Source organism: Terrapene carolina, unplaced genomic scaffold (genome assembly GCF_002925995.2).
Source record: "Terrapene carolina triunguis isolate 2854851 unplaced genomic scaffold, T_m_triunguis-2.0 Scaffold58, whole genome shotgun sequence".
Taxonomy (NCBI): Eukaryota; Metazoa; Chordata; order Testudines; family Emydidae; genus Terrapene; species Terrapene triunguis.
In genome coordinates this window covers 72,230,349-72,246,018 of record NW_020664409.1, presented here as the reverse complement: position 1 = coordinate 72,246,018, position 15,670 = coordinate 72,230,349, and the positions used below count along the sequence as shown (strand labels likewise).

The window sequence follows — 15,670 nt, the reverse complement described above, 5'->3', positions numbered from 1 at the left end:
ACCAAATTATGTTAGATATCCATGGGCAATTATAATAAAATATTAAAGCAGTTTTATAGCCTAGAAAAAAAAGATTAAAATATACAGGCTTATACTTTTGATTTAGTTGCTTCAATTTCCTTTTTTGTACATTAAAAATGTATATAAGAGCTGCTATCTCAATTGCATAGGATATGAAGCTACTTTATTTTCTGAGAAATATCAAGTTAACTGAAGAACAGTCGAGTTGTCAAGAGTCACAAAGAGTTGCTGCTGCTGAGCTGCATATAAACTGAGTCAAGCTCATGATCCTTCCTTTAATAATAAATTTAGAATCCTTATTAGAAAAATGTGTTGCTGTCTAGCTCTTGGAGATAAACTATGTTGCAGAAGTCTCTCGAAAAAGATAGAAATAAGTCGCTTAATAAAGTCTAAATCATTCCTTAGGTTAGCTAATAGAAGCACCCGTGGTTATAAAATTAATCAGTCCCTGCTATTACAGCAAATTGGTGAAGATTGTATTGACACATCTTCATCTGCATGTCTCATCAGAGGTGTCCGTGCCATTTAGCTACAAAACCCTGGAGGCTTTACTCTGCACAGAATCTTATAATACTTCAATTAAGGGACACCAAGCTGCCAGCTAGACAGCAGAGCATTTATTTCTTGATGACTCCTTAAGTTGTGCCACAGGCCTATCATTAAGAGAATATTTTTCACAGCATGTTGCAAAGATCCTCATGCCATTAAAAGGAATTGAAAAAGCATCAATTTGTTGTTTTCACCTAACAAAGATATTTTTCATTGCTGGAACAGCCATTAAAAACAATCTGTTTTATTGCATTCTGAAAAGATCACAGGAAGTACACAGTGATTTATTTTAAGTATGACATTAGTATTAAAAGCATTGTGAATCTGCAGTGTTTGAAATAAATATTTAGGCAAACAAAGTATTAAATATGCTTTTTTTCCCTGAAGAATTATTTGCCCGATTTTATTTGATACCTTAAATCAAAGATTCTTAAACGCCCTTGAGGGGATACTTTCCTTCTGAGAGAAGAACAGAGGTCATTGTGGCATTGTGATGGTTCAGACAGCTAATAGAAGACTCTACACAGTGAATGTGGTGATAAAACATGGAGTTTTTGTGCTCATGCCTCTTATAAAGCTGTGACCCCTTCTCAAAGCATGGAAATGCATTTTAGCCCTTTGCACTTCTTACATCTTGACAGTCCGTTTTGCAGATAACAATAATTATTTTTACTGATTGATGTTTTCACAGCACTGTAACAGTGTGTGAGGCACATTACAGATCAAATATCACTGCCACAAAGAGCTTGCAAACTAATTTAAGTGTGATGTGATGAGTGTAGGTAACAGCTGATAGGAAGGGGGCAGGACAAGGGCACAACACATTAATGCGATGACTTACTTCAGGCTTGATCCAACAATGCTCAGTGAAGTCAGTGGGAAGATTCCCACTGACCTCAATGGGCTTTGGATCACTTGATAGATCAATTTATGGTGGTCAGCCCTGGTCAAAGAGATTGCTTTAAACTGTTTGAGATTCACCAGAATCAGGCACTTTTAGCCCTTTTGAGATCAATTCAGCCTTTGCTCACTCAGGTACAACTCCTGCTAAGTTCAATGGGAACAGCATCTGTACAGCTGAACTCTGTTTTAAAACACCATCCATTCCTGCTGTAGGAACACCTCCATTTTGAAACTAAGTGAATGTCTCAAGCTTAATTTCTCATTGAAACGGTGGGAAAAGTCACTTTCTTGTAGATATGGGCCTGGATCAAACCCAGGATGTGAACATCCCTGAATCTTACAGAAACTTGGATCTGGGTCTGGACTTGAATTTCATAGATGGCCCCATCTATATAATAGGCTAAATCAAATCCTACATCTAAACACCCACATATTTAGAGAAGAGAGGACTGAAATCTTCACAGAGGGAAACCCCATAGGTTAGGTATTGCCAGCACATAAATAGTTTCTAGGGGTGCCTCCTGATTATCTCCACCCCTTAGAAAATGAAAAGTTTCATTGACGCCTGTGTTTACAGTACAGAATGATTTTATCAACAAACTCTGATTCAGCAAGTGGAATGTTTAGTATAAAATGTCTGTCTTACATGGGACAACAAGCAATTGGTTTATCTGAGATCCTGAGCCTGCAAACTTTAACTGTGGTGTGTAGTTCCACTGAGTTCAGTGACATGCCTCCTGTGATTAAGGACTCCTTGCCTGAGTAAAAGTTCCCAGGATCAAATCCCCTATTTGTAGTAAGTAGTTTTAGGATGCATCATTAAGAGGAAGCATCTCCTCATCTTTAAATCAGCAGTGAGATACCACAGTAATAGGCTCCTTAGAGAGAGAAAGATTAAATTATTTGGCCTCCTGCTCATATTCATAAATTCAGAATTCTGGAAATATAGTGAAAGGAGCAGCATTTGCGACTTCATCTCCTCTCCAATTAATTTATTTAAATCTAACATGGATGCTGAGTGTCAGATTTGTGGAAAACAAATTTACTGTATAGAATAAGGGCCAGACCCCACAATTCTAATTCATGTGAATAGTCTTTACTAACATGAGTACTCAATGGACTATTCACGTGAGTTCAATGGGATTACTTCCATGAATAATACCCTATGTTATTTCGGATGAAAAGTGCCACATAAATGTAAATTATAAAAATATTAATAATATGCATTTTTAAAATGGTGTAGCTACAGCCAAATATGCATTTATCCTACTAGAGTCATTATAGCCGATAAGGTAAATAATATTTCTACCAAGAAATTCCTACTACACATACCAAAATACTTATTTAACTGTGTTACTAATAAGTAGGTTTTTTGTAAAGACAAACATACGCATTCAGAAGAACACAAATTCTGCACATATTTCTGAAAGAGCCTTTCAGGGCCTTCAGGTAAATACTGTGTCTGTTTCCTTATTCCATGAAAGCAATTTCTTTTCTTTTTCTTTTTTAAGAATAAACAAAACATCAAGGTCCAAATTCATCCCTGCAGTAATATTATTGTCTTCAGTGGGGTTTCACCAGAACCTGGAAGGTAATTTTATACAAATAGTGCCACAAAATCTGTTGCAAATCATTTCAAAGCTGCAATCCTGGAAATTGTTCTGTGCAGGCAGACAAACTCACACACACACACACACAGAACCCCAGTGAGTGTATTGTTCCATGCGGGATCACACAGCCAAAGACATGAAATTCACAGATACCATAAGATGCAGATCTTTCCTTAACCTAAATTACTGTTTTACTCCCAATACTAACAGTATTGGACTATATCAGCATTCATGGAGTTTTTCCTGGCTTTGTGTCAACCCAACATTTAATAAATGACATTGTTGTATATATGTTATCGGTGACATTTTATAAGATGTTATGAAGATGCAGTCAAACAGTTTTTATTTCAGCTTTAAATAAGACATTGTCAGTCAATCTGTGCATGAGCAGCCTTCCCTCGATACAATAATGTATTCAACAAAAGTCATTCAGAGCTTGTGGGCCAGATCCTCAGCTGGGGTAAATTGGCTTAACTACATTGACTTCAATTTAAAATCATTTGAACCTTTATGACTCAGATGCAAATAATCCACTAAGCTGCACCTCCCAAGTTCATTGCTGTGTACTGAATTCAAAATATCTAAGTATGCCTGTGAAATCAGTCTCTGACATGGAAATATGTCACATGCTTGGCTAATTGAGTGCTTTCAATAGTTACATATTTTTTGTCAATACCTAAAATATCCAGTTAAGTGGCACTTATAATTTAAGGGTCCTGTCTTCAATGGGATCCCATCAATGAGAGGTGCAAGCACATTTAGATAAACAACTCTACTTCTCCAGCTCCCATGCCTACGATCCCAGGTGCCTTTTCACCTTTGACTCACTCTTCCAACCCTCCCTTCCTCCTGCTCCACTTCTCTCTCTCTCTACACAGGATCTTGCCAATTTCTTCCAAGAGAAAATTGTCAAAATGCAGCGCAACTTTGCCTCTCCCCTTGGCTTGCCTTCCCTTCTCCTCCTCTTACAACTCTCTCCTCTTTCTTCCCTGTCACAGAGGCGGAAGTTTCTCCTCTCCTCTTCTAACCCTTCCACTTTCTTCAGTGATTGTGTCCCATCCCATCTCTTTCACAGTCTCTCTCACTCTCATCCCCACTCTTACACTTCTTAACTTCTCACTCTCCTCTGGCTTGTTCCCCTGGTAATACAAGCATGCATTGGTCTTTCCCCTCTTGGAAAAAAACCACCCTTGATCTCACTTCCCTCTCCCTTTTCCTTTCATCTCTAAGGGCTTGTCTACACTACCGTGCGGGGTCGATCTAAGATATGCAATTTCAGCTACCTGAATAGCGTAGCTGAAGTTGACATACTTAGATCTACTTACCGCGGTAAGTCGACAGCTGACACTCTCCCGTCGACTCTGCTTGCACTCCTTGTTCTGGTGGAGTACCGGAGTTGACGAGAGAGCGCTCAGCAGTTGATTTATTGCATCTATACTAGATGCGATAAATCGATGGCCGCTGGATTGATCGCTGCCCGCCGATCCGCCCTAAGCTTATCGAAGGTGCTGTCTACAATCACTGTCGAGTTCTTCTCCTCCAATTCCATCCTAGACCTCTCCAATCCGGTTTCTGTCTCTTGTACTCCACTGAAACCACTCTTCCCAAAGTCTTTGATGACCGCTTCCTAGCCAAAGCTCAGAACTAGAACTCCATACTCATCCTACTTGACCTGTCACATGCCTTTGACACAATCAACTATGCTCATCTTTAAGTCATTCCCTCCCTTGGCTTCATTGGCTCTGTCCTCTTGGTTCTTCTCCTTCTCTAATCACACTGATTACTCCAATCACTTTAGCAGATCCTCCTCATCTGCCCTCCATCTTTCTCTGAGGGCTCTACAGGGCTTTGTCCTCAGTCCCCGTTATCGTCTCCCTCTAACTCTTATCTCTGTGTGTAGACCTTTATACCCCTTCTTCTGGACCGTATCTCTGACTGTATTCATAGAATTATAGAAGATTAGAGTTGGAAGAGACCTCAGGAGGTATTCAACTCTAACCCCCTGCTCAAAGCAGGACCAACGCCAACTAAATCATCCCAGCCAGGGCTTTGTCAAGCCACGCCTTAAAAACCTCTAAGGATGGAGATTCCACCACCTCTATAAGTAATGTATTCCAGTGCTTCACCACCCTCCTAGTGAAATAATTTTCCTAATATCCAACCTAGACCTCCCCCGCTGCAACTTGAGACCATTTCTCCTTGTTCTGTCATCTGGTACCACTGAAAACAGCCTACCTCCATCCTCTTTGGAACCCCCCTTTAGGTAGTTGAAGGCTGCTATCAAATCCCCCCTCACTCTTCTCTTCTGCAGACTATATAACCCCAATTCCCTCAGCCTCTCCTCGTAAGTCATGTGCCCCAACCCCCTAATTATTTTTGTTGCCCTCCGCTGGACTCTCTCCAATTTGTCCACATCCTTTCTGTAGTGGGGGGCCCAAACCTGGATGCAATACTCCAGATGTGGCCTCACTAGTGCCAAATAGAGGGGAATAATCACTTCCCTCGATCTGCTGCCAATGCTCTTAATAATGCAGCCCAATATGCCGTTAGCCTTGTTGGCAACAAGGGCACACTGTTGACTCATATCCAGGTTCTCATCCACTGTAATCCTCAGGTCCTTTTCCGCAGAACTACAGTTTAGCCAGTCAGTCCCCAGCCTGTAGCGGTGCATGGGATTCTTCCATCCTAAGTGCAGGACTCTGCACTTGTCCTTGTTTCACCTCATCAGCTTCCTTTTAGCCCAATCCTCCAATTTGTCTAGGTCACTCTGGACCCCATCCCTACCCTCCAGCATATCTACCTCTCCCCCCAGCTTAGTGTCATCCGCAAACTTGCTGAGGGTGCAATCCATCCCATCATCCAGATCATTAATGAAGATATTGAACAAAACCGGCCCCAGGACAGACCCCTGGGGCATTCTGCTTGATACTGGCTGCCAACTAGACATCGAGCCATTGATCACTACTCGTTGAGCCCGACAAGCTAGCCAGCTTTCTATCCACCTTATAATCCATTCATCCATACTTCTTTAACTTGCTGGCAAGAATACTGTGGGAAACCATATCAAAAGCTTTGCTAAAGTCAAGATATATCACATCCACCGCTTTCCCGATATCCACAGAGCCAGTTATTTCATCATAGAGGCAATCAGGTTGGTCAGGCATGACTTGCCCTTGGTGAATCCATGTTGACTGTTCCTGATCACCTTCCTCTCTTCCAAGTCCTTCAAAATGGATTCCTTGAGGACCTGCTCCATGATTTTTCCAGGGACTGAGGTTAGCCTGGCCGGTGATTCTCCTTCTTCCCTTTTTTAAAGATTGGCATTATATTTGCCTATTTACAATCATCTGGGACCTCCTGCAATTGCCACGAGTTTTCAAAGATAATGGCCAATGGCTTTGCAATCACATCAGCCAACTCCCTCAGCACCCTTGGATGCATTAGATCCGGACCCATGGACTTGTGCATTTCCAGCTTTTCTAAATAGTCCTTAACCTGTTCTTTCACTACTGAGGGCTGCTTACCTCCTCCCTATACTGTGCTGCCCAGTACAGCAGTCTGGGAGCTGACCTTGTCTATGAAGACCAAGGCAAAAAAAGCATTGAGTACTTCAGCTTTTTACACATCATCTGTCACTAGGTTGCCTCCCCCATTCAGGAATGGTTCCACATTTTCCCTGATCTTCTTCTTGTTGCTAATATATCTGTAGAAACCCTTCTTGTTACCCTTTGCACCCCTTGCTAGCTGCAACTCCAATTGTGCTTTGGCCTTCCTAATTACACCCCTGCATGCTCTAGCAATATTTTTATACTCCTCCTTAGTCATCTGTCCAAGTTTCCACTTCTTCTAAGCTTCATTTTTGTGTTTAAGCTCACCGAAGATTTCTGTTAAGCCAAGCTGGTCGCCTGCCATATTTGCTATTCTTTCTGCACATCAGGATGGTTTATTCCTGCACCCTCAATAAGGCTTCTTTAAAATACAGCCAGCTCTCCTTGACTCCTTTCCACCTCATACTGGCCTCCCAGGGGATCCTGCCCATCACTTTCCTGAGGGAGTCAAAGGGTATGTCTACACTACGAGGGTATTTCGATTTCACTTAAATCGAATATGTGGAATCGATATTGCAAAGTCGAACTTGTGTGTCCACACTAAGGACAGTAATTCGACTTTGTGAGTCCACACTAACGGGGAAAGCGTCGACATTGGAAGCGGTGCACTGTGGGCAGCTATCCCACAGTTCCCGCAGTCCCCGCTGCCCATTGGAATTCTGGGTCGAGCCGCCAATGCCTTCTGGGTAAAAAAAAAGGGTCGAGGGTGCTTTTGGGTAATTGTCGTCATCCGTCTGTCACTACCGCCCTCCCTCCCTCCCTGAAAGCGCCAGCGGGAAATCAGTTCGCGCACTTTTCGGGTCAGTGACAGCGCGGATCCCGCTGTGACCATCGCTGCAGTTGTGGCACTTGTGAACGCCTCGCAGGTTATCATCCACCTTTCCCAGAGGCAGATGCAGATGAACCAGGCGAGGAGGCTACGGCACCGCGGTGAGGGCCTGAACTCTGAGAGGGGCACAGACCTCTCACAAAGCACGGGACCCAGCTCCGAGGACATCACGGTGACAATGGGTCATCTGGATGTTCTGGAACGGCGATTCTGGGCACGGGAAACAAGCACTGACTGGTGGGACCGCATAGTGCTGCAGGTCTGGGACGAATCCCAGTGGCTGCGAAACTTTCGCATGCGGAAGGGGACTTTCCTGGAACTTTGTGAGTTGCTGTCCCCTGCCCTGAAGCGCAATGACACCCGGATGCGAGCAGCCCTGACTGTCCAGAAGCGAGTGGCCATAGCCCTCTGGAAGCTTGCAACGCCGGACAGCTACCGGTCTGTCGCGAACCACTTTGGCGTGGGCAAATCTACCGTGGGGGTTGTTGTGATGCAAGTAGCCAACGCAATCGTCAAGGTACTGCTCTCAAAGGTAGTGACCCTGGGAAACGTGGAGGTCATCATAGATGGCTTCGCCGCGATGGGATTCCCAAACTGCGGTGGGGCTATAGATGGAACTCACATCCCTATCCTGGGACCGGACCACCAGGCCAGCCAGTACATCAACCGAAAGGGCTACTTTTCAATGGTGCTGCAAGCACTGGTGGACCACAGGGGACGATTTACCAACATCAACGTTGGATGGCCGGGCAAGGTTCATGATGCTCGCGTCTTCAGGAACTCTGGTCTGTTTAGACGGCTGCAGGAAGGTATTTACTTCCCGGACCACAAAATAACTCTTGGGGATGTGGAGATGCCTACAGTGATCCTTGGGGACCCAGCCTACCCGCTAATGCCCTGGCTCATGAAGCCCTACACTGGCGCCCTGGACTCTGAAAAAGAACTCTTCAACTACCGGCTGAGCAAGTGCAGAATGGTGGTGGAGTGTGCTTTTGGACGTCTCAAGGGGAGATGGAGAAGCTTACTCACTCGCTGTGATCTCAGCGAAACCAATATCCCCATTGTTATTGCAGCTTGCTGTGTGCTCCACAATCTGTGTGAGAGCAAGGGGGAGACCTTTATGGCGGGGTGGGAGGTTGAGGCAAATAGCCTGGCATCTGATTACGCCCAGCCAGACAGCCGGGCGATTAGAAGATCCCAGCGGGACGCGCTGTGCATCCAGGAGGCTTTGAAAGCCAGGTTCCACAGTGAGCAGGGTAACCCGTGACTTTTAACTTTCTGTACAGAGAAGCTGAACCTGCCCCCGTTTCTTTACCCAGTTAAGGATGACTATCCTCTCCAGTTACAGACCCCCTCCACCCCCTTCCAAAATAATAAAATCAGTTTTACTTTTGTTATTGAACACCGTTGTCTTTAGTACTGTTTTAGCGGGAATCTTTGAAACCGGGGACGCAGACTGTGGTGGGGAGCGGGTGTACTGTACTGATGCAAATGATCCTTCTAAACTCCAGGAAGGACAGGATTCACAGTAGCGGACTGGTTGTTTCAACGTAGCCTGGCAGCCCTCCTGAGTGGGACTGCGTGTATGTGGGGGCTATGTGACTTTATGGCAGGGGGAGGAGGGTTACAGATCCCCTGCTGCGTGGCTCTGTGATCCAGGACAAGGACCGCTGCATACGATCTGTAACTGCCCTCCCCCGCCAAAAAGTCACAGAGCCACTAACCCCCCCCCGCCCCCCACAGAACATGAAAACCACCTCCCAGACTGATCAGGGTAACTAGTCACTGCACTGTGTATGTGCCCTGCTGCTGGACCTGCCCCCGCCTCGGTAGCCTGCTAAAGGTGACTGTCCTGTCCAATTACCAAGCCCCTTCCCCCCCTGCAGACAGACTCTCCCTCAAAGCAGCATGAGTGAAACAGTAATGAACAGAAACGTATTTTTTATTAACAACCACACATGAAACTGGGGGGTGAAACTTGGACGGGGGCTTGGTTGAGGCGGCCAGGAAAGGACTTTTCAAATTTTGGTGAATGACAGCCTTCTGGTGCTTGAGCAGTCTGCAGGGGTGGAGTGAGAGTTTTCACGGACTCTGCCACCCCTCCTTCTTTGGACTTTGGGCGAGGGGGGTATGGGACTTGGTGGCGGGGGAGGGCGGTTACTGATAGACTGCAGCGGGGCTCTGTCCTCCTGCCTCCGTTCCTGCAGAACATCAACAAGGCGCCGGAGCGTGTCCGTTTGCTCCCTCAGAAGTCCAAGCAGCGTTTGAGTCGCCTGCTGGTCTTCCTGCCGCCACCTCTCCTCACGTTCCATGTGTGTCTGGTGCATTTGGGACAAATTCTCCCTCCACTGGTTATGCTGTGCTGCCTGGGCTCGGGAGCAGCCCATAAGTTCGGAGAACATGTCCTCTCGCGTCTTCTTCTTCCTCCGCCTAATGTGCGCTAGCCTCTGGGAGTGTGATGCCAGGCTGGGTTGGGAGACAGTTGCAGATGTGGCTGTGGGAATGAGGAAAAGGCAGTGAATTCCTCCGAAAGAGAAATGTAGTTGTGAATCAAGAACATAGTCGTTCTCTGTGAACAAGACCATGAACCACAGCTATCACATGCACACTGAGGACAAGGTCGAATTTTCGAACCTCGCCTTCAGTGCCTGGGCTTTTGCACTGCCGATCTGGGAACCGGGGCAGGACACGGTACTCTCTGTAGCAGGCAAACATGGTAAGCCGTAGACTTGTGGCAGATTAAAACTTTAGGAGTACCACTGGCCACCTTTCACATTGAAAGCACTGCCAGTCTGTGCTGCCAGCAATTGGCCAAGCAGGAACTCTGGCACTGTCCTACCCCCTCGCGGATGTGCCAGGGAAACATCCCTGGATGCTGGCCCTCTCCCGCCCCCACCGCGTGGCTGTAAACCAGCGGTCACAGTTCTGTAAAGGAACTTGTTGCAAGCAGTCCCAATACTAACAGTCCCCTACCTAATTCAAAGCAGGTTGTCATGAGCGACATAACTCTGATGAGGATCCCGGACACCGAGATCCAAAGGATGCTTCGAGAAAGCCTGCAGAGACCGGGGCCCTATGCCGCCATGCTATGCAAGGCAATGATACCAGAGTACCTGCTTGTCTCCTGGCGCGGGAACGTCTCGTACTTCGGAGGACCAAGTAAAGCCGCTCTCCCCAGGAACCTGATGAACAGGCTATCCCATTACTTGCAGGAGAGCTTTGTGGAGATGTCCGTGGAGGACTACTGCTCTATTCCCGGACATATTGACCGGATTTTTATCTAGCTGCAGTAGCAGGGACAAAAGAGTGGAGCAGCTTGGGCAGCACAATCATGCACAACCGGACACTGTTTGATTTTTTTATAAATAGTTGTTACTGATTATTTAAGCGCCCAGGGGGAAGAAATCATGAATCACAGATTGTTATTAGTCTTAATATTCAAGTTTTGTAAAAAATAAAGGTTTATATGTTTAAAGCACTTACCGCTTGATCCTTCCCCTGAATCTGTGTCCGGGTTACATGCTGGGGAGGGTTGGTAGGGGATCTCTGTAAGGGTGATGAAGAGCTCCTGGCTGTCGGGGAAATCAGCTTGGTAAGCGCTGCCGACTGCCTCGTCCTCCTCATCTCCTTCCTCATCTTCCCCGTCCGCTAACATGTCCGAGGAACCGGCCGTGGACAATATCCCATCCTCAGAGTCCACGGTCAGTGGTGGGGTAGTGGTGGCGGCCGCACCAAGGATGGAATGCAGTGCCTCGTAGAAACGGGATGTGTGGGGCTGGGATCCGGAGCGTCCGTTTGCCTCTTTGGTCTTCTGGTAGCCTTGTCTCAGCTCCTTGATTTTCACGCGGCACTGCGTTGCATCCCGGCTGTATCCTCTCTCTGCCATGGCTTTAGAGATCTTCTCATAGATCTTTGCATTCCGTCTTTTGGAGCGCAGCTCGGAAAGCACGGACTCATCTCCCCACACAGCGATGAGATCCAAGACTTCCCGATCAGTCCATGCTGGGGCCCTCTTTCTATTCTGGGATTGCATGGCAATCTCGGCTGGAGAGCTCTGCATCGTTGCCAGTGCTGCTGAGCTCGCCACGCAGGAAATGAGATTCAAACTGCCCAGACAGGAAAAGGAATTCAAATTTTCCCGGGGCTTTTCCTGTGTGGCTGGTCAGAGCATCCGAGCTCGGACTGCTGTCCAGAGCGTCAACAGAGTGGTGCACTGTGGCATAGCTCCCGGAGCTATTAGCGTCGATTTCCATCCACACCAAGCCTAATTTGATATGGCCACGTCGAATTTAGCGCTACTCCCCTCGTTGGGGAGGAGTACAGAAGTCGAATTTAAGAGCCCTCTATGTCGAACTAAATAGCCTCGTGGTGTGGACGGGTGCAGGGTTAATTCGATTTAACGGTGCTAAATTCGACATAAACGCCTAGTGTAGACCAGGCCTAAGTCTGCTTTTCTGAAGTCCAGGGTTCGTATTCTGCTGCTCTCTTTTCTTCCTTTTGTCAGGATCCTGAACTTGACTGTCTCATGATCACTGCTGCCCAGGTTGCCACCCACTTCTTCCCCTACCAATTCTTCCCTGTTTGTTAGCAGCAGATCAAGAGGAGCACGGCCCCTAGTTGGTTCCTCCAGCACTTGCACCAGGAAGTTGTTGTCTCATTGTTTCCTTATACTTCCCCATCTGTCTGTATCCATCTGTTCTCTTGTTTTGTACCTAGATTTTAAGCTCTTTGGGGCAGAAACAGTTTTTTTGTTCTATGTATGTACAGTACTTAGCACGAGGTCTTGATCCATGACTAGGACTCCTAGGCGCTACAGTAATACTACTTCTACTAATAATAAACTCTCCCTTCATCAGGCCCTAAGAATATACGGAATGAATAGGCTGCCCTTGCATGTACAATGTGAGTCAAATATTATGTGGTTGTTATAACAATACATTTTTAAACCAGGCATATATTTGCAGTAGGACAGTATCTGATATCAGCATTATATGTCATCACTTCCAGTAGATTTTTATGATTATAAATTAGAGGAAATTGAGCTTTTTTCCCCCACTCTCTCTCCTCAAATAGTTTTGTTGGGAATTAAATCCACACTGCTATACATTGCAAAATTAATGAAGAGCGTGAGGGTTTACGCCCCTCTTTACAGGGCAGCACAGCCTAGTGGCCAGAGTCCATATAACCGCCCCTGGTTGCAGGGCAGCCCAGCCTAATGGCCAGAGTCTAGGGAATTAGCCCTTGGCTACAGGGCAACATGGCCTAGTGGCCAAAGTCCATAGAACAAGCCCTTGGTTACAGGGCAGCAGGACCTTACTGCTGGCTCAGCAGGGGTGGTCCTACCAAAACACGCTGAGGCTTACCGGGTGCAAAGTACCAGTCTGTCACCCCCCCCCAGGTTGGTTCCTACCGGTTTGGGAGTCAGAGTCGCCCACGAATCCCAGGGTCCTCCGCGGGTCTCCGGGGCCATCGCCTCCTCTGGTTCCTCCCCCAGTAGGGGTTCGTGCCGGTCAGAAGAAGCCTCCGCTCCGAGCGGCTCTGACAGCATCGGCTGGTCCTCTGCAGGAGTTGCCCAGTTAGGTCCTTCTCCTTCAACCACCCACCCAGACTGAGCTGAGTTCCCTCCTTTTATACTCAGGAAGCATTTGGAGCATGCCCAGTACGGGCCGGGCGGAACTTCCGCTGACAGAGCTACCTGTCTGTCACTTCCGGGGCTAGTGCGGGGCTGAGCTGCCCCGTCACAAAGAGAAAGATATGTTTGTATGGAAGGAATGGCAAAAACTGTATTAACATGATTATAATGACTGGGTCCAAAACAACCGCTCCTGAATCAAACTAACTGACTGTCACTCTGCAGAGAGAAGTTGGGTGAGGTGATATCTTTTATTGGACCAACTTCTGTTGCTGAAAGAGACAAGCTTTCCAGCTACACAGATCTTTCCTTCAGGTCTGGGAAAGGTCCCAGAGTGTCACAGCTAAATACAAGGTGGAACAGATTGTTTAGTATAAGTAGTTAACACATATTGTAAGAGAGACCATTCAAGGTGAAGTGACCCGTTGACACCTCTGCAGTCATAGGACAAAAAAGGAAGAATTAGTGGGTTACAGATTATTGTAATAAATCATAAATCCAGTGTCTTTATTAAAATCATGATTTTTAGTGTCTAGTGAAGTTATGAATTTAAACTGCCCAGGCTTGTCTTTTGAAGGTGTTGTGCAGGTTTCCTTTGAGGACAAGGACTGAGAGGTCAGATAAGGAGTGAAAAGTGTTCATCCACAGGTCATATGGTGTTTTTGTCTCGTATTTTTCTGTTTGAGTTCATTCGAGAGCATAGTGATTGTCTGGTTTCACCGACATATTTGTTATTGGGGCATTCAGTGCACTGAATGAGGCACACTACATGTTGTTATAGGCATGTTTAGGACCTGTGGATCTTGAAAGGTGTGTTACTCTGTAAGCATTTACAAGGTGCCCATCACTCTAGTATCTATATATCTAGATACAATACTGGGTCCCTCTGAACTTTAGAAAAGTCCAGAGTCACACTTTGTGACTTGGATTTATTTCTAGTCACAACAGGTGAGAATACTAAATAAACTCTGTTTTCTGGACAAACTGCATGGCCTCTAGAACCTGCCTCAGGTTGCCTTGATTCAACAGGGCCCTGTCTGTATTAGAGGGATCCTGCTTGAGTCCCTTTGCCAATTTCTGTGGTTTTATAATCACATTTTCTTACTGCATACATGCTTAACTTAACATATGAACAGACCCACTGAAGCAAATCATATATATAAGGTTGAGCACTTATAGTCTAACTCACTATACACAAAGTAAACAAACTGAAAAAGGAGAGAGAAGTACTGTAATAATATGAGGTGTAACTTATAACAACGGGAAGGGGGAGAAAAATACAAAGACCCTGATCCTCCAAAATGCATGTGAATAACTTAACTCACCTGTGCAAAGTTAGAAATGTTAAAGTATCTGCAGGTGTAATCCATGTGCCTAATAGGGAGATATCTCTTTAAGAGATCTATAGGAGGAATTGGGAATGAGTTGTGTCAGGATCATTGTTGCTAGGCAGGTGCACAATTAGCACTCCGCATCCAGAAGTTTCTGGAGTTGGGTGTGGTATTTTTGGGTATGCTCCAATAGGTTCCCTGTTGCTGGGGTCAGACTCCATGGGGGCAAGTAGTCAGGGCAGCTGCTTTACAAAAGACCACTTGGCCTGTGCAGGTTGGAAGAAGCTGAGCCTCAGGAGCAGAAAGCAGGCTGGTTTCCCTAACTCTGAAGCATTTTTTTAAAATCTATTTACTTAACTGAGTGGTTGGTTGATTGGTTAATTAGTTAGTTGACTAGCTAGTGACCGCACCTGATGTGGGTGGGGGACATTGTCCGGGCTTGCTGATGGAAGGTAGCAGTGTTTTATGGGTGGGAGGGAAGGGTAGGAGATCAGAAACTGCTACAAAAAGTTAAGTGGGGTCAGCTTGGCCACACTGACTTATCCCCTAGGAATGTAAGAGCAGAAGGTTTTAAAGGTGCAAGCCCTTTTTCCAGGTAGCTAGCAAGGCAGCAACAGCAGGGGATCCAGGCACACTAAGCAGCATGGCTCCATGTCAACACAGAACAGGGCTTCTGAAATCATAGAATATCAGGGTTGGAAGGACCCTCAGGAGGTCATCTAGTCCAACCCCCTGCTCAAAGGGGGGCCAATCCCCAACTAAATCCCCAAATGGCCCCCTCAAGGATTGAAGTCACAACCCTGGGTTTAGCAGGCCAATGCTCAAACCATTGAGCTATCCCTCCCCAAGCCAGTTCCTTCAAGTTGGAGTTGAACCAGCGACATAAGGATTCCCAGGAGAATTAAGCCTACAGTCCTCCACTCTACCAACTGAGCTATCGAAGGAAGACTGGGTCACCCAGAACCGGAACGTTCTTCTTTACTGAAAGGAGGAGATAGGAGTGATTCCAGGGGTGAGTGTGATCTGCAACAGACAGAGGTTGTGGGGACAAGTGGCACAGGTGATACCCTGCTGCACAGTGTGGCAACTGATGACAGTTGCAGGGGCCTTAGTGAGGAGCAGGGTCTGGGCTCAAATTGTTCCTCTGAGAGTTTACTCGGAGTGAGATAGGAGTGGGGCTGGTGGGA

The 15,670-nt window shown here is 46.3% G+C and overlaps 1 non-coding gene across 1 annotated transcript; it reads right to left on the bottom strand.

Annotated features, from left to right (window-relative positions):
* Nucleotides 1-15,337: 15,337 nt before the first annotated feature.
* TRNAY-GUA lies at nucleotides 15,338-15,427 on the bottom strand. Its single transcript is given in 2 exon segments — nucleotides 15,338-15,373; nucleotides 15,391-15,427. It is a non-coding gene; the product is annotated as a tRNA-Tyr (tRNA).
* Nucleotides 15,428-15,670: the final 243 nt, after the last annotated feature.